We start from the raw sequence: 24,805 nt of genomic DNA on the forward strand, positions 1-24,805 counted from the left end.
ATGATGTGATTATTGACTAGATCTCAGGATTTTTGAAGACTTACACTGATTCAGTTTCCTCTCCTGGAAAACATTTCTGGCTCCATCGGGGTCCAAAACCCCAAACCCTCCCTCCTGTTGCTGGGAAACCATTCCAATGATTTGTGTCTTGTCGGAGTGTATTATAGACAGTGACATGGGCAGAGGGAGAGCGAGAGAAGAGGGAAACCTCGGTTGGCTGGAGAAAAGAGAGAGAAAAGAGAGAAAGGTCGGGGTTCTAAAAGAAAAATGATTATGCTCATCAACTCTGGCTCCCTCTTCTTTCACCCCCCCTGCCCCCCTTCCCCAAAAACACACGCAGACACACACACACACACGGACACACACGGACACACACACAGCATACTGCACTGCAGGGCCAGATTAAACTCGTTTTCTCCACTCACTGGCATTATAACCAGTTTGAGGATAAGCTCTCTGGATTAAAATAGACAGTGTTTATCTGCAAAATTGTTTGTAAGAACAGCTGCCGTTTAATTAATAGTGGTTCAATTTTTAGCAAAGAAGACTTATTTAGACTCACAAATCATTCAGACCGTGCACTCTCTCTCTGTCTGTCCCCATATGTTACTTTCTGTCCTGTGTAAGATTTACAATCTGCAAATGGCTTATGTTCTATATGGCTCCAGTTGACTAAGACCTAAAATATGCACGGTTGCTGGATTTTTGCATTTTACCGCACGGCATGTTTTCTTTTTGCTTTCCTTTTCGACCAAGAGAATCAGTTCATTTTTTTCCTTTCCTCTCGCTATTGGTAAGCAATAAACACCTTTCTCCTACACCAGCTCACACATAGTCCACCTACACAGATGGTTTCACTTATTCGTTCCGAATTCGGCTACTCTCCAAACGGCGGCTGCATGAGAAATTTTCTGGTGGTCAATGAGGTGAAAATCAGCTGATGCCTTTTCATGGCCCATAAGTCAGTGTATCCTGAATTCAAGGCTTATGATTACAAAGGGAGAGCCAAAAATCCAAGCAAACATGAATGTCTCACATCAACAAAGGTCTGTTTTTCACTGTAATTGAACCCAGATTGAACTGGCATGTCAAACAGTGTCAGTGCAAATTAATAAAAACTCTTCAGAAATATAAGCTATCCGGGTTGTGCAATCATCTGAACACTTAACAAATCCAAAATGTGAATCTTTCCCATCCATCCCATGAAATATGACCACATCAATAGCCTTAAAGCCTTGAGCCAGAGTGAATGAAAACACATGAATGTGAGGCCTTTACGATATGAGGAGTAATTAGTTAAATTTATATTCCATCCATCCATCTTCTTCCACTTATCCCGCACGCAGGGTGACGGTGGACGCTGCCGCCGACCCAGCTGCCGTTGGGCGGGTGGCGGGTCACATCCTAAACCGGTCGCCGGTTAATCGCGGGGCCACATATACAGACTTATAACCATTTACTCACTCAATTTTCCCAAATTTTTCCGAGTAGCCTGCTGCATGTTTTTTGGACTGGAGGAAACCAGAGGAACCCACGCAGAACATGCAAACTCCACACAGAAAGTTCCCCTTGTCAGAATTGAACCAGAGTCCTTCGTGCTTTGATGTCCAAGCGCTAACCCCGATGTAATAGAAATAGTTATTTAAATTGATTATCGGTCAATCATGTATTTCACCTTATTTTCACCTGTATGAACAGCTATAGCCACTAAGACTGACGGGTCATGTTTTGATGCTCTGCCAAAGGTTGGTTTATACACATCGATATAGACAGAAACATTGGTATTCATTTAGAACAGCAACAACCTCTGTTGGCTTCAACATACACATGAGGGAGATGCATGTCGTCTTTCTGTTTATTTCACAGCTTTTGTCTGCCAGCCGTTTGATTCTGTAAGCGTATCATACACCAAGATATATTTCCTACCAGAGCAATGTGCTAAAAGAAAATTCAATTCAATGGGATTTTAAGATATGAGCAAGGGTAAAGCATTGGTGATGATTATCTGAGGGATTTCTTTTTTTTTTTTCCTTACATCAATTATTCATTAGTTGGCTCCTCTTTTCCATTTATGCTCAAAAAATACAGATCAAACCAAAGAGGGGCACTACACGAAAATCCTGAATAAAGCTATGCATATTACATAGCTGCTTTTCACGACACATGTCTAAATAAAGAACAAAAAACTTACATTTTCAAAGCGGTTGTTTGTATGTTACACATGATTAGGATATTTATCACGAGGTTATCGGATCTACACAGGGTAAATGTCTTGTCTATAAATGATAGCAAGATAAATTCAAATGAAATAAAGATAGCTGCATGACTCGTCAATGTATTAATATTTATTTTGTGCCGATGAATCATTGTCTATCACCTTGGTTGTTGTGGTTGTTGGACAGAAGCGAGCGTGTAGGTTGCACGTGGCTGTAGCCTTTCTCTGTCAGAAATTCTTTCCCATTGAACAGCAGAATCAACATGCTATCCAACTCTTGTGGTCAGAGGTATTGCAGTATTATTGCAAAAAGCCTTTTTTGATACCGAACGTTTACCATTATCTTTAACCACAGAGCTACAAGAAAAAGGTGACAAGATGATGACCAGTAATATGTCACAAAAAGGTAACTGATGCATTTATACAGACATCACGTAAGGCTGGTTTCTGGCTGGATTTTACTGGTGATTAATCATCACTGAACAATTACAATTTAACCACAGCCCTGATCTTTTGAGTAAAAGCCCGAAGGAAAGAAAAAGAGATTAAAACCGCAAATATCAAAATAGTCTTGAGTGGATAGATCAGGAATGAAACTTCTCCAAAAATCTTCAAGGTAAAGATTAACACAATCAGTAACAAAAAAAAAAAAAAAAGTACTGAAAAATCAAGTTAAAACATCATTCCTAAATTTGGACTTCTTCATTTCTTCTTCAAGTCTCGAATATCAATCTAGATTTTAAATATGATATTGTCTTTCTGATCTCGTCACAAATGCTGACCTACAAACGTCTGAGTATGCCTTTAGAATATTTACCGGAATATACTGACAAATTTGTTTTTGTGTTTTTTTGAATAAAACTAAGGACAGTCGCTGGAATAAACAATTGACTAAGGTTGATGAAAAGAACATTTGAGAAAGTGCAAATGTATGGAAATTAACTGATAATTGGACACAAATTCATTGTTACTCAAGGGTTTCAAGGTCAACAAGGCTCTGAAAAGACAGTTGCTGTTTGCCCCGATTGTGGAGGAAAGCGGTAAAGCCAGACTGACCTGGAAACATTAAAAATAAAAGGGGGAAAGAAAAACAGACGGACAGTCTTGGAACCCACATGGAAATTGCAAAGAGCGTGCGAGTCCTTTACCGTAGCAAAGCAGGCAGTTTCTACAATTTTCATCTTGATTCTCTTCAGTAACAAGATCATTTACATTAATTTTAAAACAAGATAAAGATTATTGTGCCACTTGTCATCATTTGATCCGAAAGTGTGTGTTTGTACATTTTACTGTGATGCCAGAAACATTGTACTGTTTTCTATTGCAGCATCTTTGGTCTGTCTGTCTGTCTGTCAACCCAACCGTTTCTAAGGGCTGTATCTACTTTTACTGAAATACATCTATAAGGGAGCCCGTGTCCAAAGCTGGGTGTGACTTTGTTCGTAATTATAGACCCATCAGTAAAATGTCCGCTAGTTTTGGTATTTTTAAGAATTGATACGTGAGCAGCTCATCATTATCATCTCCACCTTGTTTGATAAATGGCTTTTAAGAAGCACACCATAAAAAGAGCCAAGTGGTAATTTATGGGAAATATCTAACGATGACAGAAAAGGGTGGAGTTCTTGGAGCTGTATTTATAGATTTGACTCAAATCCGAATTTCACATCAATTGTAGACGAAGCAAGGAAAGTGGATTATTTTGGCCAATTTATAATACAGTTTGTGACGACTGTAGATTGAGATGTTTATGACGCAAGTATTCATCCAACAATTTGGGAAATGTTAGAAGAATCCCATGACTAACATCCAATAAAACACAGTTGCAGTAGTTTGAGTATTTAGGAAGAAAAAAAGGGCTGATATTATTACCCACTGTGGGTCCACCATCACTGACAGCCTTTTCTTGGTGGCTCCTCTAAATCAGCTGCACAGTCACTCAATATGAACCCCATCCTCTGAGAAACACCTTCCGCTTCATGGGCGTCACAGTTTCCACAACACGTCGGAAACATTATACTGCAAATATAAACCTCATTCCCTTTCTTTTTTCTCTTACCCCCTCCCAAGTCTGCTGTTTCCTTCCTTTCCAGCCTGTGTCTGACGGTGAAAGTTGTTGCCGGCAGTGAGAGGAGTCATTGTGCCCGGAGGTCAGTGGGGGTCGGGACGCACACAAAAACAAGGGTCACAGTCACTGCAGCGCTGGCCTGAACGCTTGGCAGAACTATTCGATTTTGGAGGATTTGCGAAAACAGTGGAGGGAAAAAGGTGGAGGATCATGAAAAAAATAAAGGACTATAAATCACCCAATATGTGAGGAGAGTATTGAGCTTTTACAACCAAAATTCTAATTGGGCCCGGTCTTTATCGAGCAACAGACTGAACCGCATCCTACCAATAAATCCATGCAAATTATCTGAAAATGATTTCACTATTACTGTAAAATAGCTTGTTTCGTGGTCATCACTAATTTTAAGGTTGTACAAGAAAACAAACTCAACTGAATCTAACCCTTTCAGACACAATTCTGTGTGAATACTATTTTAATGTTCATATTACGGTCTTCTTTTTCCAAGTCACATTGAGAAGTCATAAGGGTATGATAATGACTTACTGGACCACACCCAGACATTATCACTTTCATCTCTGCAACTCAAATTAATGGGGACTGGAAAAGACAGAGAGAGAGTGTGTGTGAGTGTGTGTGAGTGTGTGTGAGTGTGTGTGAGTGTGTGTGAGTGTGTGTGAGTGTGTGTGTGTGTGAGAGAGAGAGAGAGATGCTCACCTTCTATTATCACAATGACAAATAACACATCAAGATTAAACACATAGGTAAAGATTTGCCTTAAATAGGTGTTCATAAATTTGCAGGCCTGAACAGATGACAGAACGCTGTGTGTGAGTTAGAAGGTAATACTTATGATTATTTAATGAAGGGTTATCAGTAGTGACCACTGTTACGCAGCCAGAGATACTTTCATCTATGCAGAAATTCTTTGCAGAAATGGTCAATAATTTAGGTCGATAATCACATCGCGTAGTTTACTGCTTATTTCCACCCAAGTGCTAATGTGTTGGTCTGAGATTCTTTCCAGTCTATAAATGTAGAAATAACCAACATCTATTAGCTGACCTGCTGTCACCCAGCTAGAGGACAATCAATACCTCCTGATAATGATGTCATTTACTCACAGTGAACCACAGATAATGACGAGACTGGAGGTCTCCTATTATTACCTCATTTCATGGGATTTGTCTCAAAGAAGGTGTCAACTGTTTTGCGACCGACCCCATTGTGGAGCCTCTGGATTGAAGTGTTAGAATCTGTCCTCAGTGCCTGGAGGAATCCAAAGATATGGGAGTTGGGAAACATTTCTAAAGGCAGACATTTATGACAGACACAAAAAGAAGGTTTATTGAGATACTAGTAGATTCTCTGTTGGGCATTTGGGGATTCATTCAGTACTTAAACAGTTAGTGCTTACAGCAGATACAAAATAGGTTAATATTTAATTTCTTTATACGTTATACTATCATACCTCTCACCAAAACTATGGCTTGCAATCCATTCTGCAGATTTCATTTGGAAAAGACTGACACCGACCTTTCCTAAAGCACTCTCAGAAAATTATGTAATGACTTTTTCCTTTCTTGAGATACATGATTACCATTGATTTAAGGATTAGACGCAACTCATTTGCTATTGTTTATTTTAATATTATAAAAAAGCTGAGGCATTGTCTTACAATTTTTAGATGGATGATGTTTTCCAATTTTACATAATCAGAAAAATCCCCAACGGGCCAACCACCAGACACTAAGAATCACGCTTGCTTTGTGCATGAAAAATATATATGTATATGTATATGTACATGTATATGTATATGTATATGTATATGTATACGTATATAAAAATACTGCATAAAATTATGTAGATTTATTTTGAGTCGAACAATGAAATCAAGTCCCTTAATATGTGTTATAAATTAAAAACCATAACACTGAATTGTAGATAGATCTGAACAATTTGCTTTACAATGTATTTACAAATATTGGCAGGAATTTGGTGCAGTTGATGTAATAAATACATAACTGTGTTAATATGCGTGTGTGTGTGTGTGTGTGTGTGTGTGTGTGTGTGTGTGTGTGTGTGTGTGTGTGTGTGTGTGTGTGAGAGAGAGAGAGAGAGAGAGAGAGAGTGTAGGTATTGGAAATTCATGCAGAGTTGAGGTCTGAGCAATGGGCTGATCCACGTCAAGAAACACAGGGAGTCAGAATGAGCCCGCAGCCAACTGACCCCCCCCCCCCACACACACACACACACACACACACACACACACACACTGAAGAGCTATACAGCTCCCCCCTGCAACCCCACCCCACCCCTATCACCCCCTCTTCTCCCCTCCAGGATGCGGGTAAAGCCAGCCGGGCTGAAGTGGATGTCGGGGGGAATTAGATGCGTGCAGACAATTTGATTTCTTTGTCTTCAAGCTTCTTTCTCCCAGAATACACGCTGTGGAGAAGGTTTCCCACCACAGAAAAACGGATCTATGGGATGGCAGAGACTGACGGATAAGCAAACCAAGGGGAAGAGTGATACAGACAGCAAGACACAGGAGGTAATATGAAAGACAGTGATCCAAATACAGAGATAAAGCAGCAAATGGAGATTGATGGAGAAAGGAAATAACAATGAATAAAATAAACCAAAAAGAGAGATAGAGTAAAAAACAATTGAGTGCATCAATGAGAGGAAAACACAGGAAGACAATAGGTGAGGCCGTCCAGGGAGCCAGGGAGTCCTCCCACTCGCTGCAGTCAAAATGGGCAGATTGACAGCTGTTAGCTCCGTTAATAGCTCCTATAACGCAGCGCAGTATAACCAGTCCAAAGGAACAAAATTCCTCGGTCTTATTCTCTTCTTCTTCTTCCTCCTTTCAGCACATTGGGGTCAGGAGCTGCTATTCTCCCCGTACCAGTCATGTTCACATATTAATTTACAAAACCACAGAGGACTGGGCCAAGGTGAATCATAGCGAGGGTGACCCAACTTGTGGAAACACAATGTCACTTTGGTTTGTGGGTAGTGTACATTATGTGCATTATGTACACATAAAACATACTAGAAATATGTTGTGTGTGTGTGTGCATGTGCGCACATGTGTGACAAGTGCGTGCCGAGTGCGTGCTTTGCGGTAGCAGAAAGTCAGAGCACTGGGAGAAATGTTTGTTAGTATGAGGTTTACTAAAACCGGCAAAAACATTAAAAAAAAGTATGATGTGAAAAATGCACAAGATCTAAAATCGTTAACAGTGTCATGTTAAATTCTCGTATAATGGTATAAATGAAGGAGCTTCAGAAAATGATTGCGTGTTTAACAAACGCTAATCGACCGGATGTTTTCCCAAAGGCGCTTGCGTCAGGCAGTTTGACTGCGCTCTAGAGACGGTTTATATAGGCCTCAATGTTGTAATATGACATAGTTGAAAGCGGTTATTTCGCGTGGAAATGTATATCATGTGTCACTGGTCCTTACTAATTAGAACCGATGCATTATATACACGCAACACATCAAACACTCTCCAAAGTGCTTCTTTTGTTTAGTGCTGAGGGAAACTCGGAGGTGGTCTTGCCGTCTCCGAGATAAAGCAGAAAGGAAATCACGATGAAACTGTCTTATGAGCCATCCTCATGACCATCTTTTTTTTTTTTTTGTTTTCAGCACAGTGCCGTGAATTTTGTTTGTGTTTTATGTCTGAACAACCTTATTACATGGTTTCAGTTTGTTTCAGAACCTATTGATCATTTTGTCGCGCAGTGTAAATAAATTGTAAAATGCTGGAAAAATCAATATGGCACCTGAACATAACATCAATCTTTAGACCTGCTGTTATGTGAGAAGACTAGAAGGGACTGGATGATAAGCACATTGTGTGCGTACACACCGGGACACTGACTCCGAATGACACACAATCTGCACCCAAAGGCAACCATCCAGAGCTGTGCGGTGTTCATTGAAGCACTTTGTTTACATGTTGGCTTTGCCAGCTGTTTAGAGTCTTCATTGCTTGTAAAATATCCCCCAAGAGCCGCTGCCAGTGCTGCTCCCTCAGCTGTACAAGAGCTCAGGGCTGTCGGGCTCCTGGCGGGAGAGAAAACTATATCCAGCACATGCAGGGGAACTTGTTAAACGTTTGCTCGAGGTGAGCGGCCCGGCAGCTATACTTTACATACCTTCAACACCTCGACTGCACCATTTTCTTGCTCTTCCAAACCCTACTGATGCGGGTTGCCAGATTTTAGAAAGCACATGTGTTGTTTTGGGGAGGAGGGAGGTGGTGGTGGGGCGGCATTGAGGGGTGGGCTGAGGCTCTGGCTGTGGCCCGCTGCCACGCTGGGGCTGGTTATTATCTCCAGATGACATCAGCATGAGCAGCAGATGCCGTTTTGGCCACAGGGGCAGAGACGGAGTGAGATGAAGTGTGCGCGCATGTGTGCCTTAACGTGTTCGTGGCTGTCTGCATGCTGTTCGTGACGGGCTCGGGCTATTTATTACCTCCCCATTTATCAGGCCATTTCAGTCACTCGGCTGGGAAGTCGAGTCTGTTTCGTTTAAAGACGCGAAAATGCACGCACGTCACACGCGTATGCAAATGAGCCATGAAATAATAGTAAGTGCCATAGCAGTCATTTGAACATACAAATGTGAAAAATGACATCATAATCAGCCCCATGAAAAATGATGATGATACTAATTTATAACAACCGTCACAGTTATAGCAATGAAGTGCAACTGCTTAATGTCACCGCGAACCGCACTTTACTTAACGATTATATCTCCCACAGCAGCAAAATTTGGAATATGTGTGAAAGGTCATTTGTCGTGTGTGTGTGTGTGTGTGTGTGTGTGTCACTGACGACTGCTTTTTCATCTATTCCTGTGTATTCCAGAGGCTGAAAGACATAGGAGATTGATCACTTGGAGGCAAAGTCAAGAAAAAAAACGCAGACATTTTGGATGAAAGCCTTCACCTTACCGATTTGAGTAAGGTTAGTGTGATCATTTGTGTACTTGTATTCCTGTTAGCTTCAGCTGCTGGTAAGGGAACTTCCTCCCTATCATAAATTATCCTAAATTATCTCTCCTTCAAACAGCACATGAAACCCATGCTTCTTCAGCTTCATCCTATCAAATATTAGAAAATACTTGAATCGGCAAATGATATTTCTAATCAGACAACAGCGAAGCTCCATTTTCTGAAGTGTGGATGCTCCTTCACTGTGTCTTTGTCTGCGTTAACAGTCGCCACAGTTGATAGTGGTATTCTCTGTTCCACTGTCATCATAAAATAGCAGTGAATGACCCCAAGCTTCCGCTGACATGTACGCACACGCACTCAAACGCATGTGCCGGCACAAACAAATAGACTCATATACACACAAATGCCCTACTTGGCTTTCCTCACTGAACAAATGTCATGCCAAAATGGACACTCGTGTTGTTCTTTCTTTTATTGCCATATTCCACCGTGTATTATGCATTGGAAAAATTATTAAATTCTCCAGAGTTTTCAGGGCCATGAAATCCCACCTCATAAAAGCAGCCGTGAATTTGAAAAGCAGCACAGTGCTGGTGATCTCATTTATCGTGGCAGGTGGATGATGTGGCATATTGAGGAGTGTGCACACCAGCAGGATGTTGCGGTGAAAGAAACATCAAACATATTTTCTGCCATTCGACTTTTGCTTTGCTGCAATTTGGGGGCATTGCAGTAAAATGCTAAACCCGGAATCATCGAATAAATATTTTCTTGATTAAATACTATTAGCACTGTGTTTGATATGCTAAACAAATTGCCATTGCAAAATTGAACTAGTTTCTTGCAAAGGGACTTTATTGTCACAAACACTCTTACTAAGATCTAACTAGCTGGGATTGTCTTGCATTATATCTAATTCCATTCTTTATCTAGAAATTAGATAAATGTATTTAGGAAAAAAATATGTTGCTGCGTTTGAGATATTGTTATCCAGTAATGAGCAGAATGAATGCAGAGGGTTTTTTTTTAAACCCACTCTAAGTGGAGGCAGGATTACACAAATTACCAGACCTAATCTTCACGAGGCCTGGTCAGTGGGTGGAGCATAAGCCGATGAAGAAGATTCAGTTATGGGACAGATGTGTCTGTTTAGCATACAACATTTGTCCCTATGGAGAATGGCATGTGCCTTCATGTTGGGAGTACACACATTTTTTTGTGGTTAAAAAAAAAACATCGCCGAGAAGCTTTTTGCTAATAACAAAAAGCTGCAGAGCATTCGGGTAAAATGTTTTCAAAGGTTTTGTGATTTTGATCATATTTTGAAAAACATCTCCATGACGTAAAAATAGTTGTGATACAATTGGAAACATTTCTTGGGTGCATTTCTTGGGTACTACTATAGGGTGGATTATTGTCACAAGACTAATTATATGCTACAGTGTATTTAAGTTTGTGCACAACTGCAATCTGAAAAGGATTTGGGTCGCTTATCTAAATTTGAGGCTAATATTTTACACACACTACCACAATCTAATACGTTAACAATACACATACCGCATCTAACAAGGTGAAATAATTGTTTCATTCTCAAAATGACAGTGTTTTTATGCAACAGCATACTTTCAATTGATTCACTGCAATACACTGACTTTAGTACAAGTGTTTTTGTGTCCCATGTACAAGTACACTATACCTACTTCACCCGGCTCACACAGATATAATAAAAACTTTACAGGATGGCTGGGCAGTAGAGGGCAAGATAATAGATTTGTTTATCTCCTGTCAGGGGAAATCCAACTAATCTCACTGAGCTATTCATCAACCATGACATGCTGAAAGATACGACTTCCGTCAACTCGGTCAACAGCAGATAGGAAACATGAATTGTAAATAATGGCAAAACAGGAGGGAATTTTTGGGCTGTAAAAAATATTTTGGCAACCAATTCTGATGACAGCAGCCTCAGCCATCCCAGTTAGTTCTAAACTTTCTTATAATATGTTGCCACCTCATGTCAGTTTTGTTGCATGCAGCATGTGAATGTTTCCACATGGCAAGCTGTTGTTGTCATGGTAACGTGTCTACATGCTATGCAGTATCCACTTCTATGATTAATTAACTTGTGATGAAAAGCAGTTTGAAAAACTGTTGTTGACAAAAACAGTTTGTCTATCTGACAAATATCTATTTGACACCTCTTCGGTAAAAGGAAATAAATCATGATCTCTTCTAATTCTCAATGAATGAAAATGAGTAATAATTGGGTTTAAATCAGGTGAAAATAAATTTGAGCGAGTACATCAAGATTAATTCCCAAAATGATTCCAGGTCACAGATGTTCTACCGATGCACTCATACTATACTTGTGCTTATTAATCAAAACAAATACATTAATCTTCCCATCTGAGCTGAAAGAATTTTTATTATATTAAGCCTTAAGATGAGAAGGCCTAGCCTGTTAGAAAGCAAGTAATAAAACTGGCATTTCCACTTTGGCTTCAAGTGTACTTTGAACATGTGGAGGGAATTACTGGAAGCCTTTACTGCAGCCATATACCCTTCACAATGAATCTGGTCACTATAATCCTGTTTAATCACACTCATTTAATTAGATATGAACGACTCATCATCAAATTATTCAGGTTTTTTTTTTTCCAAACACTCACAGTACACCACACACTCCACGGTTTGTTTGTTTATTTGTTTGTCGTGACAGCATTAGTGCTTTGACAAAACAACTTGAATCAAATTTATTCTAAAGTGTTCTCTACTTCTTTGGTATAGATTATGATTTCATCTCTCTCTCTGTTTGTATGGAATTGCTGTTTTTGAAGTTTCCCTCCTCAATAACAAAACAGGTGAACTCAGGAGAAGTGCAGCCCATGTGTACAATTATTTGTGGAAAATCTTGACCCAACCATTGACTGAATCAACACACAGGGAGTGCCCTATTTTTCCTTGCGAGTTTGTTTATCTTCTGTGATGCTCTCCCCTCCTCTGTGTGTGTGTGTTAGGTTTAATCTGCCAGGATAAACGTCTTCCGTTTTTGAGACATAATTCAAGGTGCTAATGTATCTAAGTGCTAATCTAAGGCCTGTTGTTCGACTTTGTGTCCAAACAACAACAAAATTGTCACGGGGTATTGATTGACTTACCGGTATTTGCTTAAATTGATGCTTCCATGGGCCATGTTTTAAAAGAAAATGTTGTTTTCCATTTCACTTAAGATTTAGGGGGGGGGGGGGGAATGCAGATTTCCTCTGAGCAAACCTTTGCTTACATGACTTTGTCTTTAAAAGACACGCTGAAGAAATCAGAAAAACATGCAAATCCTTTAATTCTCTTGATTTGTGCACCTGAGAATGGGTACACAGCAAGTGCAAGACATTTGAGTGATTGAATGTTGTGAGTACATGAGTTTTTAGAAATTTATAAATTTTATAAATGTATAAATTAACCCGAAGTCCATTTCTTAATATTAGAAACAAACCAACCATGTTTTTCTCTCCCTCCCTTTCTCTTCCCCTCTCGATCTCAATCTCTCTCTTTTTCTCCATCTCTCCCTCTTGCCATAACAGCACAATCTTTTATCATATTGTAATTGTATCCAAAAGTCATTAGAGCAAGCTCAAACGTACCGCTCCTGTTCTTAAATTATCCTATTTCACCATTCGTTATTTGTTTTGTTTGCTCTGAAAAAAAAAAAAAACACACCCTGACCACATACCCCAAAATTCCCCCATGACAGTGTAATTTCCTGAGCAGTAAATAAGTCATTACTGCAGTTTTGCCGGCGATTCTTGTGATCACACAACCATATATCGCTCTTATATACAGCTCTTTGACGCACTGTGTTGTAGAGGCTGAACACAACTAAACTCAAAAACCTGGAGGTGGCCTGGCATTAAATTGGGTGGAGACATTCATAGTATTCAACTCTTGTTGGTTATGGTTTATAGAACTGGTTTTAAGGGCGCTTGGACTTATGTAAAGGACAATGGCTTTAAATGGAATCAATACATCATTTCACATCACTAAACATTTTAGGTCAAGGGCGCATTGAAACAGGGATTTTCTGCCTTTTCGAGGCTTTGAAAAGTATATCATTTTCTGTGTTTGAAACGGCCAGTATAGGCAGTTTGGGATTCTTGAATAAAATTGTGTCGGCACCATGGAGACGACTGAGCAGCGAGAGACTAAACAGTTACTCTGGGTTGCATCAGTTCTGTTTTCCTAACATATAATCATAGTGAAGATAAATCAAACTAAAATTGTTATTACAGGCCACTTGTGGCTATGTGGGTGTTGTTTCAGAGACAGGCACCTTCTAATGTTGACATGGAGAAGAAAGTGTCAAGCAGGTAGGGAAAAATAAACGCCTGGTTATTCTGCAGTCGCTTGTTGACACACCCTCTTTTCCTTTAATTATATATTCTCATCATTTCCTAATCTTTCCAAGCATTAAAAGCAATAAACTGATCCTGATCTACAAGATCTACTAATAATTAATTCCCTCGCTCTATAGCTCTATGTTTTTCTCATTTGCCTTCCTGCTTGTGTCTGAGGTATTTGTTGTTTTTGTTGTTTTTTTTTAGTCTGCGGGCTGGACCGTGAATCCTGACAACAGCTGATGTCCCAGTTCTCTAAAACCACTTGTGTGATATCACCCAAACTCAGGCGCCACCCCTAGGCTTGAGCTCAAGGTAAACATGAATGTCACCAGGATACTCACATACCGCAAGCATATACAAAAACATGGCGCAAAGTCACGCACAGTGGGTCTGCTTACATGCCTTGAAAGCTCATAAATTAGGCCTTTTCACACATGGGTGTTCACACACATACTCGCACGAAGTACACATGTCATCACAGCATACTGGCACGCGCACTCATCGCCACTATAACCTCTGACACACACACTAATGTGGATAAATATTATTTACCGAACAATTTGCAGCAGTTGCTGAATGCTCAGCCTGTGTCCTGATTCTACGTCACACCATTTTAACTTTTATCGTATGACAAGTATGCACAGCGGCTAGTGGCGAGGAAATTTAGCAGATTCACGATATTTTGCTCACGGGGAAACAAACGTCCTTTATGGATGAAGTATCGTTGCTGAAACTCAACATGATTAAAAAAAAAAACATCTGTGATCTGATGTCAGAGTTTCACATATGAAGTGACGTGGAAAAATTAGAATTTTGTTTTGAATTTTCGGAAATAAGTTTTTGCTAAGAGTAATCTTTATGAGAGATTCAAAGAAAATGAATACATTTTGCATGGATTTTTTTTTTAATTGGTTACTTAAAACAAACAAACAAAAAAAAAACAAAACAGCATTAATAGCTGTTTAATACAGCCTAGAATACAATGGCTGTCACTTTGTGGCCTTCCTGACACAGTTACAGCTGAGGCAGCCCATCTAATGGGTATTGATTACAAGTTTTAGCTTCGTTCTCCACTACACTTAAAAGCCCATGTTCCACTGATTAGCTAATTAAAACCTAAGGCTAAGGCGATCAATGTAGGGGAAGGGCAGTTGGTAAGGCATCTGTCCCTCAGCTTGAGATGGCTCTGGCACTTAAACACAAACACACACACACACACACACACACATACGTACATACACAGACCTCCTCAGTTGATAATCTCGAGCAGTTGTTTTCAAAATAGAAGTGATAACTCTTTCTTTAAGCCAATATATTGACCTAGTGGGGTGTAAAAGGCCTTGGTAATGCTTTTAAGGGAAGCTAAAAGGTATGTGTGAGTGTGTGCATAGAGGACGGCCACAGTTTCAGCAGTCCTTCGATCGGCCCCCTGTCATGCTCCCTGCAACGGTGGATATTTATATCCAAACCTATCACACACTTGACGGAAAGAGTCTGCAAACTGGCACTTAGACGGGTGGCAGTGCTATGTCAGTGTGCTTCCAAAACCAAATCATTCAGTTTTATGCTAATTCACTTTATAACAATGCAATCATCTCATTGAAACTACTGAATATCAAACAGTCACAACTGACATGAATTAACAGATGAACAGAAATTAATGGGAATATGTCAATGTTGTAGGACTAGAAGCATTACAACAATAAATTCATATTTCCTATCACTCAGTTAAAACAATGCACCGTTTTCTTAAATGTGTTTAACTTAATTGTAAATTTTTGATTTAAAAGACTGAAGTTCCTCACATTGGCAAATATTTGCACTCATTATTGCTCTTATGCTTTCATTTTTGAAAAGCATAAGCAAAGAAAATGGGAGCATTTGAGGAGAGTCTAAACATTTATTTTTTTCTTTGCCCCCCCCTCAATTTTTTTTTTTTTGTCAGGCAATAAGTGAAGACAGCTATTGTTTGTTCGTGGTCGCTGCGGCCCTTGGCTAGTGTATGAGATCCAGCTTTGAAATTAAACAAAGTTTGTTATTTTGGTACTCAAAGCCTAGTTTTAGTTCCATCCATTCCATCCTCTCATCCTACTCAGGGTCGCAGGGGATGCTGGAGTCTATCCCAATGCCGTCAGGCGAGGGAAGGGATGCACCCCGGACGTGTCGGCAGTCAATCGCAGGGCCAGATCGCAACAGACAGACAAACCATATTCATACATCTGGGCAATTTTTCAAATGTTTCCGATAACCTGCCGCATGTTCCTGTGGGAGGAAACCCACAAAGACGCGGGAAGAACATGCAAATTCCTCACAGAAAGTTCCCCAGTGCCCTTGTTTTAAGTTCCAGCTACAACATTATACAACTAAGACCAATACAGCTTTGCAAAGACGTATTGTTCCTTGTTTTTCCTGATTGTAATATTGCAAAATGGCAGGATTTAAGACAACTGTTGGAATCTTGCATTGTATGAATAACTGAAAATATATTTAAATAAATACTTACATTTTAAGTACATACATTTAGTTGACAGTGTGACAAAAAAATTGCTGCAACCATATAGAGAAAAATTCAAGGTCTTTAACAATAGGGATGAATCATTCATGTTAGAGCTCCTGGATAGGGTTTACTTAGTTTGATGGACAGTGAATACTTTTTTGGAACAGTTATGCAACACACACACACACACACACACACACACACACACACACACACACACACACACACACACACACACACACACACCCATACGCACACACACATTCAAATACACACATACCTTGGCATACAAGCACTCCAGTACACAGCCAGCTGTGTGTAAAGTAAGCCATGTTGGTTCCGTAATCACACTCTTTCATAATAGGACTTATCTAACTGCTAATCCTTCAAATAAACCATGTGTGTGCTTGTGTGTGTCCTTTCACAGTGCGTTTAGCATTATGCCTGATTTTTTAATTTTAAGCAAAACAATGTGTAATACAATAATTTATTAAAATATATGTACCATAATAAAAAATTCATTATTATTCTTCATTAGAAAAAAAACTCAGATGGGATAAATTCAACCACCATTACAATGTTAATTAATTTGGTCAGAGGTTTTTGTATTGAATATATATATATATATTGAATTATTGAATAAATATACGACGTGTGTGTGTGTGTGTGTGTGTGTGTGTCTGTGTGTGTGTGGGTGTGTGTACACATACATATAGATACAATAATCAGAAGAGAACACACATAAAAATGATTTACAATTATCAACAATGTAAAATGTATGTGTGTGGGTGTGTTAATGCATCTACAAATGTACCTAGACGATGTGTGTAATAAGACCATCGGTGTTTGATGGTGCGGAGCAGCATCTTGCAGATTCACATTTCCTCCTCTGTATTCATTAGCCTCCTGCTTGTCTCTCTTGGGATGGCGGATTAGCCAGGGAAGGGAAATGAATGCTTTCTGGATAGACGGCATTTTTTCTGCCTGCAGCAGGAGGTCCATTGTCTGGTTTGATAACTGCGCAAGACACAGGACATTTGATCTGGCAGCCCTGACACACATGACACAGCCGTTAACACCAGCGAGAAACCTGAAGCGCGTTAGCAGAGAGCGCTGTTTTTTGATTGGTGGATGGCAATGTTCCACCAGGCACTGTGGAAAACCTTATTTGGTTGCTGCTTGCACGGTGTGACGAAGCCAACGGGAAGTTATTCTGTGCTTGAGTCGAAATCATTAAAATGTTTGAGCGATTTATTTGAGGGGCAGGACGGCCAGAGTAAACAACATAGATGAAGTGCCTTGGGGAATGAGAAAAGCATGTACAAAAATAATTCACCATTAAATCTATAATGAAAGGCAACGAAGAATTTACCATTAAATTCACAATGAAAGGGTAGTCTATGTTGAGCAGTGAGAGGGAGTTGAAAATGTCTTGTAATCAATGTCAGCGGGAAAAAATGCAAAAAGGTTTTCATAGTGCATTAGCAGCAACTTGCATTATTCCGCTCCATTACTGAATAATGTTTCATCACACGACGTAAATTTTAACAAGTCTCAGAAATTTGCTCGGGCAAAATTTAACTCTCCGAGCATCAGAATGAGCTTTAGAGGATAGAGCACATCTTTCATCGCGCTGCCCCTTCCCCCTCTCCCCTCTGTCCACAAAATCCATCAAGGGCATTTAAGTAGCTGTTAATTACTTCCCCGTCCCTATTGAAAAGAGTAGCCGAGTGAGAGAAAAATCAAGGGAGACGGAGACTTAAAAAGAGCTAAAGCTTTGCTGTGGTGCAAATCCTCTCTGCTGAACAAAACCAAATCAGTCTACAACCCTCAGCAATCTACAAACCACTCTACACTCATACATACACAAACACGGGAAGATGATCCTGTAAATCAGTGGTCTCAAGGGGCTGTTTGAGTGCTCCTCCAGGGGGTTTTGGGAGGAGGTGACAGTCTGGTTCAGGGATTGAAGGAGAGGCGTAAGTATCCCAAAATTGCGGCTAAAATGTTACATTAGGATTGGAAAGAGCCTATCTTGGATATAATGTTCCGTGGCACTAAATCACAGCACTAAATTACCTTTATTATGGAGGCAGAACCCATTCAGTCAATACAGGAGAGAATACCTGTGAAATGGAGGCTTGGTGGTGCCTGGACTGACCGACACGGCTCCCGAAAAAAATTGCCCGCGGCAAAATTAGATTTGGGGGCCATGTGTGGCGGGTGCCTGTGGGCTAGGATTAGAGCATGTAGTATCGACCTCTGCTCGCTCACTGGGACAAAAATGTGCGTGCCGGAGAGGGAGAGTTAAGCACAGTGCAAATGGCCGTGATCCAAATCAGGGCAGCGTTGTACATTTTAAACCGAGTGAGATTCCAAAAGCTAAACTGGAGTGACCAGTCGGTCAGGTGGTTTGGCACTCACGCTGCCCCATCAGGGTATATGTTGTGTGTAAACAGGCAAAACTACCTGTGGAGTACATGGAAAAACGGGACGGTTATAGCCGGGGCTGCTTATAAACCTCAAGTTCTGTTTTGGATTGTTTTGGTTTTTTTCCGCTCCGGTTCCTAAATACATCACAGAACAAGAGCATTACTGTGTTCTCACCTTCAAAAACAAAACCGACTCTGCAGATAGACCATATAATCTTACTCTGCTCACAACAAAATAACCATTCATTAAAAAATGGCCAGACCTATTAAAATGAGCACCCCAGACAACCTCTTATGAAATATGTATAAAGGATTTTTATGGTAATAGTCTACCACAGTATGATTATAAAGTAAATGAATGGAAAGAATGGAATACAAGAAATGATTGTAATAAATGAGTAAATATGACCTTGTGAAAATCATTTTCTTTAACTCCTATCCAGTGTATCATATCCGGTTTTAAGTAGAATCGAGTACAACATGAATATCACAAGCACTAATAAATCTGACTTCTGCTGCCGATTCCTTTTAGGTTAAAAAAGAAACTGAGTATGTGGCATCTGACATGTATTACACATTTTTTTTATACACCTGCTCGCAAATGGTTTTCCAACTCATATCGATTTGATATTTAATACATAACAAAAATTAGATATGATAAATTTCTAATGTTACACTGATTCACTTAGGATGCTACACGCGATGCATAGAAGACTCAGAAACATAGCAACATTCCACAGAATGCATCTTTTCCCTTTCTGTATGAGAACAATGGTGGTGTTTGATGAAAGAGAAATACAAAAAGGAAAGACAATATAATAACCCAGCCAGCCAGGGCGACTTAATGAACACTCGTGTGCCGCAGTGCACAGTCGGGGCTCTTTTATGTTTAAACCATTAAAAAAAATCTTGTTTTTCTATTTGAGAAATAGTGTCTTGATTTCATTCACTTTATTCCCGTTTGCACTCTTTTTGTATTGGACGGTGGGCGCAGGCCACCTCGCTAATCTGAAATTTAGGTATTATCAGTTGACATAAACTAAAGATACCCCAACGTTATTCCCCAGTGGTTTTGCAGCAAGATATTGGTAGCTAAAAAAACAAATATGTCCATAATTACAAATAAATAAGACATTTTACCTCTAGGATGAGAAGTGAAACATCTTCAGGGAAGAATATCAAGTACAGTTGCCATGAGAAGAAGAATTTGACCAGAATTAAACTTTGCCTGGATGACTGAGAACCTCCACAGGCATACGTCAATAATTGTGCTGGTTTAATTTGCAGATACACATAAATGGTCAATGTCATATTTCAAGTGGACCGGCTGATCACAGGGAACAATTAGATATACAACCACTTACTCCCTCATTCACACATCTGGGCAATATAACATGTGACTAAAAATGGAAAACGTTCTTGAATGTAACCGTCTGAGTGTTTGGCGAAGAGCACACGGTGCATTTCTGCTTTTAATTTGCTAATTTAGATCTGTTCATGAATACAAATGGATTTAGATCTTTTGAATGACACCGTCATGTTTTGAACATCCAATGTTACTGATTCTTTTTCTGACAGCCTTTCAACAACCACGCAAGTGGGACATGCTAAGATGGCCAAGAGTCTATTTTGAATATTGAAATATGTTGTAGTCCTTTCTATACATGTTATCAGCACATTTTTTTAGCTTTTCCACCAGGTGCTAGGCACTTTGAGCTCATGTAAGAATTTCCATGTATCTATTTATTTTTCAGGTGAAGTGAGATCAGCACAGAACACTAAGAATAACGACATAATATTTTATTTTTATGTGGTTCATTTTCACTTTTTGGCTCATAAATTTGGTTAAACACCAATCATATACCTGAATGTGTCAGCTGTAATAAATAGAAACGATTCCATTAGTGATCAGGCTTCTGTACATTTACATAAGTCTGCCTTTCCCTGTCGTTCAATCTCCGACAGACAGAGCTGCCGCCCGCAGGAGTGTCTCCGCTTGACAGGCTTTCCTTACTGTGCATCGACTTCTCTCTCTAACTGACAGAGAGAGGCTGCAGGGTTCCGACCTTGAGCTCACTGCTAAACTCTGGGAGCTCAGATGTACTCTCAGAGCGGTAGGTAGTGCCATACCGCTACGCAGACACGAGCTGGTGATCTCATCTGATCTGATCTGGCAGACGGGATCACCGATTCCTACAGTGATTCTGAGATAGTTTAAAAACTGGGATTTGGAGCTCGTGACTGAGCGGTGGAAAGGAGGTGTGAGGTGATCTGTAACTTTACTCAAAGCGAAAAAAACATTCACAGGCAGCACTGTGCAGTTAAATCACGCATTAAGCACGAATTGCCAGTTATTTAGTTCCCGATAAGTCAAAAGGGAACCAAAAATTTGGTGAAACAAGTTGATTGTCATGTTGAAGATTTGTCTTTGGGTGTTTCAAATAAAAATTAAAATAAAATAATATATTTACTATAAAGATTTTCATACTAAATCAGCCCATGTACCACATAATAGTTGTGCAGGGCATGTCAATAATCTCATGTGAAGCTTAATGAGGCAATAATAAAATCTAAATCTTCCTCTCAAGTTGATGCATCACTGTTTTTGCACCAAAACATGGTGTGAAGAACAAGTGGCGTAAACATAAATTAATAACACAAAATCACAATGCTTCCATTTCAATAACAATTGACAAAGGACAACCTGAGTTGGGGTGATTCTATTCTCCGAAGATGCAAAGAAAAGCAATTTTTCATACCACCAGGGTTAAGAGGTAATAGGGGGCATTTAATACTGACAATTCTTTTCTTTACCCCAGCAGGGATCAATCATCTTGTTTATTGGGAGACTGATTTCTCCTAATCCTCTTTTAATGGACATCATCCAGACTAATCCAGCCCTGTTTGAATAATCTTGAATAAAATGACACAAGAAGTCTGTGTGATATATTTACAAGATTGCCAAAATGAGATTTAAATTTGATTTGATACTCATTACTCTCGTAGTGAGCTGATCATTTTTCAGAAAATATAAATAACTGCATTGAGAAAGGAAAACAGAGATCATTATACTCTGATTTTAAATTATAATTGGGACAGTTTCTCTCAGAAGTTGAATTCAGAAAGATAGAGAATATGGACTAAATCCCTTGATGCTATATTCTCTGTTATATCCAAGGGAAATATTTAGAAGTCTCCTTTTCATCTTTCCAAAAAATTGGACGGTTTCATTTCAATTGAAATTACTGCGTTGGCAGCTGCAGGTACGTTAGACCAAATAAAGTATCCATTGATAAATCATTTTATGATGGGTATTCCGAAATAACACAGGCCCTATCAGTGGAAATAAATATTACTGTTGATTATTTAAATAATGTAACAAGTTATGACATGATAACAACACAATCATTAATTATTTTCATTGCATCTCTCAGTTCCTCGCTGTCAACTGATTCCTCTTTTCCCACCGTAGCGCAACAACACATGTTCGTCATCATATAGGCAAAGCTGAAAAAAGTTATGTGTGTGTTTGTGTGTGTGTGTGGTTGTGTGTGTGTTCCCTGTCAGATACTATATAATCAGATCTAGATGATGTCAGGGCTGTGAGCACACATGACGCTGTTCTTTGTGTGATGTATGTTTATATTCATGCACACAAATGTGATTTAGACCAAAATTATGTGTGTGTGTGTGTGTGTGTGTGTGTGTGTGTGTGTGTGTGTGTGTGTGTGTGTGTGTCCACAAGCAAGCAAGTGCATCTTTGTATGTTTGTGTGTGTGTGTGTGTGTGTGTGTGTCTGTAGGTGTGTATGTGTCTGTGTGTGTGTGTGTGTGTGTGTGTGTGTGTGTGTGTGTGTGTGTGTGTGTGAGAGAGGTATTTTATGCCACAGAAGACATCCCGCGGGGAGCGGATAGTGGTGGAGATGGAGGGAGGACGTTTTTAAGCACTTCAAAGTGGCCTCATTCCACACAGCTGAGCTCAGAGGTGTGTGTGTGTGTGTGTGTGTGTGTGTGTGTGTGTGTGTGTGTGTGTGTGTGTGTGTGTGTGTGTGTGCGCGTGTGTGTGTGTGTGTGTTAGTGTATGTGTGTGTCTATGTCTGTGTATGTGTCTACATTTGTCTATGTAAGCCAATATTACTGTATGTCTGAGTTTTCTGTAAATATGTAGATAGATAATTGTCTGTATGTCTGTGTGTGTGTGTGTGTGTGTGTGTGTGCGTGTGTGTGTGTGTGTGTGTGTGTGAGTGTGTGTGTGAGTGCACACACTAGCATTTGTGCACAACTGTGCGTGCACATGCATGCGTTTGTGTGTGTATTTTGAATGTTTTGTATGTTTTTGTAAGTGAGACAAAGAGATGGAGAAAGAGTGTGAGTGGAAATGATGGACTGCTGTACCTGGCTTTGTTTATGCCCTCTTCCAATCTGGGCTCCTCCTGGGAATGAACTACAGAGAGCACTGCAGTGCTTTGGGCCTCTTTTAGAGGTGCATGTGAGTGTGTTTGTGTGTGTATATGTCTGTGTGTGTGTGTATGGTGAATGAGGGGGTGGAAGGAGCTATTTGATGTGTATATGTGAAAAAAACTACTATGTTTCCTACAGAGTAGAAGAGCAAGGGAGTGTACAGGACAGAAAGAGACAGCTTTCCAGTTACTAATGCATTTTTTCCACTTTCCTCAGCTGCTGTAAGTAAAATCCATGTTGTGTTGCTTTGTCTCCTCTTCTCCTGCAGAGAAGAATGGAAACAGCCACCGGTGATTGGATGCAGTCAATACCACTCCGCAGGAAGGGGTTGAGAACTACTGATGGAGGGAGGAGTGGGCAATTGCCCAAGTATCTTAGGCTTCACCTACCATATTTGACGCACAGCAATCTGACGGCTCCGCTCCGCTCAATCTAGTCCGAAATGTATCTCTCTCATGCTAGCGCACTCTTTATCTCCCTGCGTTTTTCCCTCTTGTTCTAATACACACAATCTTCCTCTCATTTTTTCCCTCTCTTTGCGCTCGCCACTCCATCTTTCTCGGTCTCTCGCCCCCTCTGGGCTACCGTTTTGCAGCATATGGCTCACCCGCACCAGTGTTCACACATACTTATGCACACTCCCGCGCACTTTCACTCTCCCATTATTATTTATTCACCCTTCTCCCCGTGTCTCTGCTACCACCTCTTCATCATCCACCTATAAATGAGCTAATAATGAAACCGTAATCACAAGTAGGGTACGTGCTCTGAATGGAGAGCTGAATCTGAATTCATCCCAGAGAGAATGAGGGACGTGAAGAAAACGCTGTCTGACTACCAGCAGACTGAACAGTTGTAATTTGGCTTGAAATCTGTCAACCCATTTAAGTCCACTAATGGCCGAGCAGTTTTAGAGAAGGGTCTGCTTTTCTTTGCAGACTCCTGCGCTCAACCAGAAGGTCACAGTTCCCATTCAAGTCACCCTGAAAATAAATGAAGAAAAACTTGATGACAAAGTTTTGGGGAATTTATATTCCTGTTTTATATTTTTTTCATTTATTTATATTTGTTGTTGAAATAAGTTATCAGTAAAATTCAAGTTTGATTTTAAGTGGCCTGTCTTTTAAAGGATGTAAGAATTGACCATAATTCCAGAGAAGTCGTTCATTTTCAATATTTAAATCCTGATGAATTCTTGCTTTCGTAGAGAAAGACTTAATGAAGACCTACATTTTCTGTTTTGCTTTGTTGTTTTTTTTTTGTTTCTAGTGACCTTTTGATTGTTTGGATTTGGATGTCAGCAGGGGATTGATAAACCACCTGTTAGCATACAATCTCACATGCTCTCATGGGATTAGATTGGACTTGTCATCATTTAAATTGTCTGTGGCCTTTTTGTTTTATATATAGATACATATATATTTTTTTTTTCAAACCAGTGGCCAGTACAGGACCTGGTGAGGTGTCTGTATTCCAGCCTCAGTTGTTCCTGCAGTGCTTTGAGGTTCGGTGTGACGCGCCAATTTATGGCCAGGTTTGCCAGAGGTGATGTCTGACAAGCACAATCATGTGATCAATTACATAGAGCGCACTTGCGGGTCATCCTGACTGGCTTCATCTGAGCCACACACTTTACAGCAACCTCATTTAATGATATTGTTTCCATCGATGCCAACATTTGTTGGCCAGTGTTTTTTCAAGGATGGAATTTTGGGGAGTTCTGAAAATATAAGTGACACAAAGCATGTAAAACAGATGATGTT

At 39.9% G+C, this 24,805-nt stretch overlaps 1 long non-coding RNA gene across 1 annotated transcript; it reads left to right on the top strand.

The window, feature by feature from the left end:
• The first annotated feature begins 8,340 nt into the window (after window positions 1-8,340).
• LOC147214059 (uncharacterized) lies at window positions 8,341-23,938 on the top strand. Its single transcript, XR_015104452.1, has 4 exons — window positions 8,341-8,422; window positions 9,171-9,269; window positions 13,858-13,965; window positions 23,311-23,938. It is a non-coding gene; the product is annotated as an uncharacterized LOC147214059 (long non-coding RNA).
• Window positions 23,939-24,805: the final 867 nt, after the last annotated feature.

This window comes from Fistularia commersonii, chromosome 35, assembly GCF_037954325.1.
Source record: "Fistularia commersonii isolate RoL2024-O1a breed Wild chromosome 35, RoL_Fcom_v1.0, whole genome shotgun sequence".
In the NCBI taxonomy this organism is placed as follows: Eukaryota; Metazoa; Chordata; class Actinopteri; order Syngnathiformes; family Fistulariidae; genus Fistularia; species Fistularia commersonii.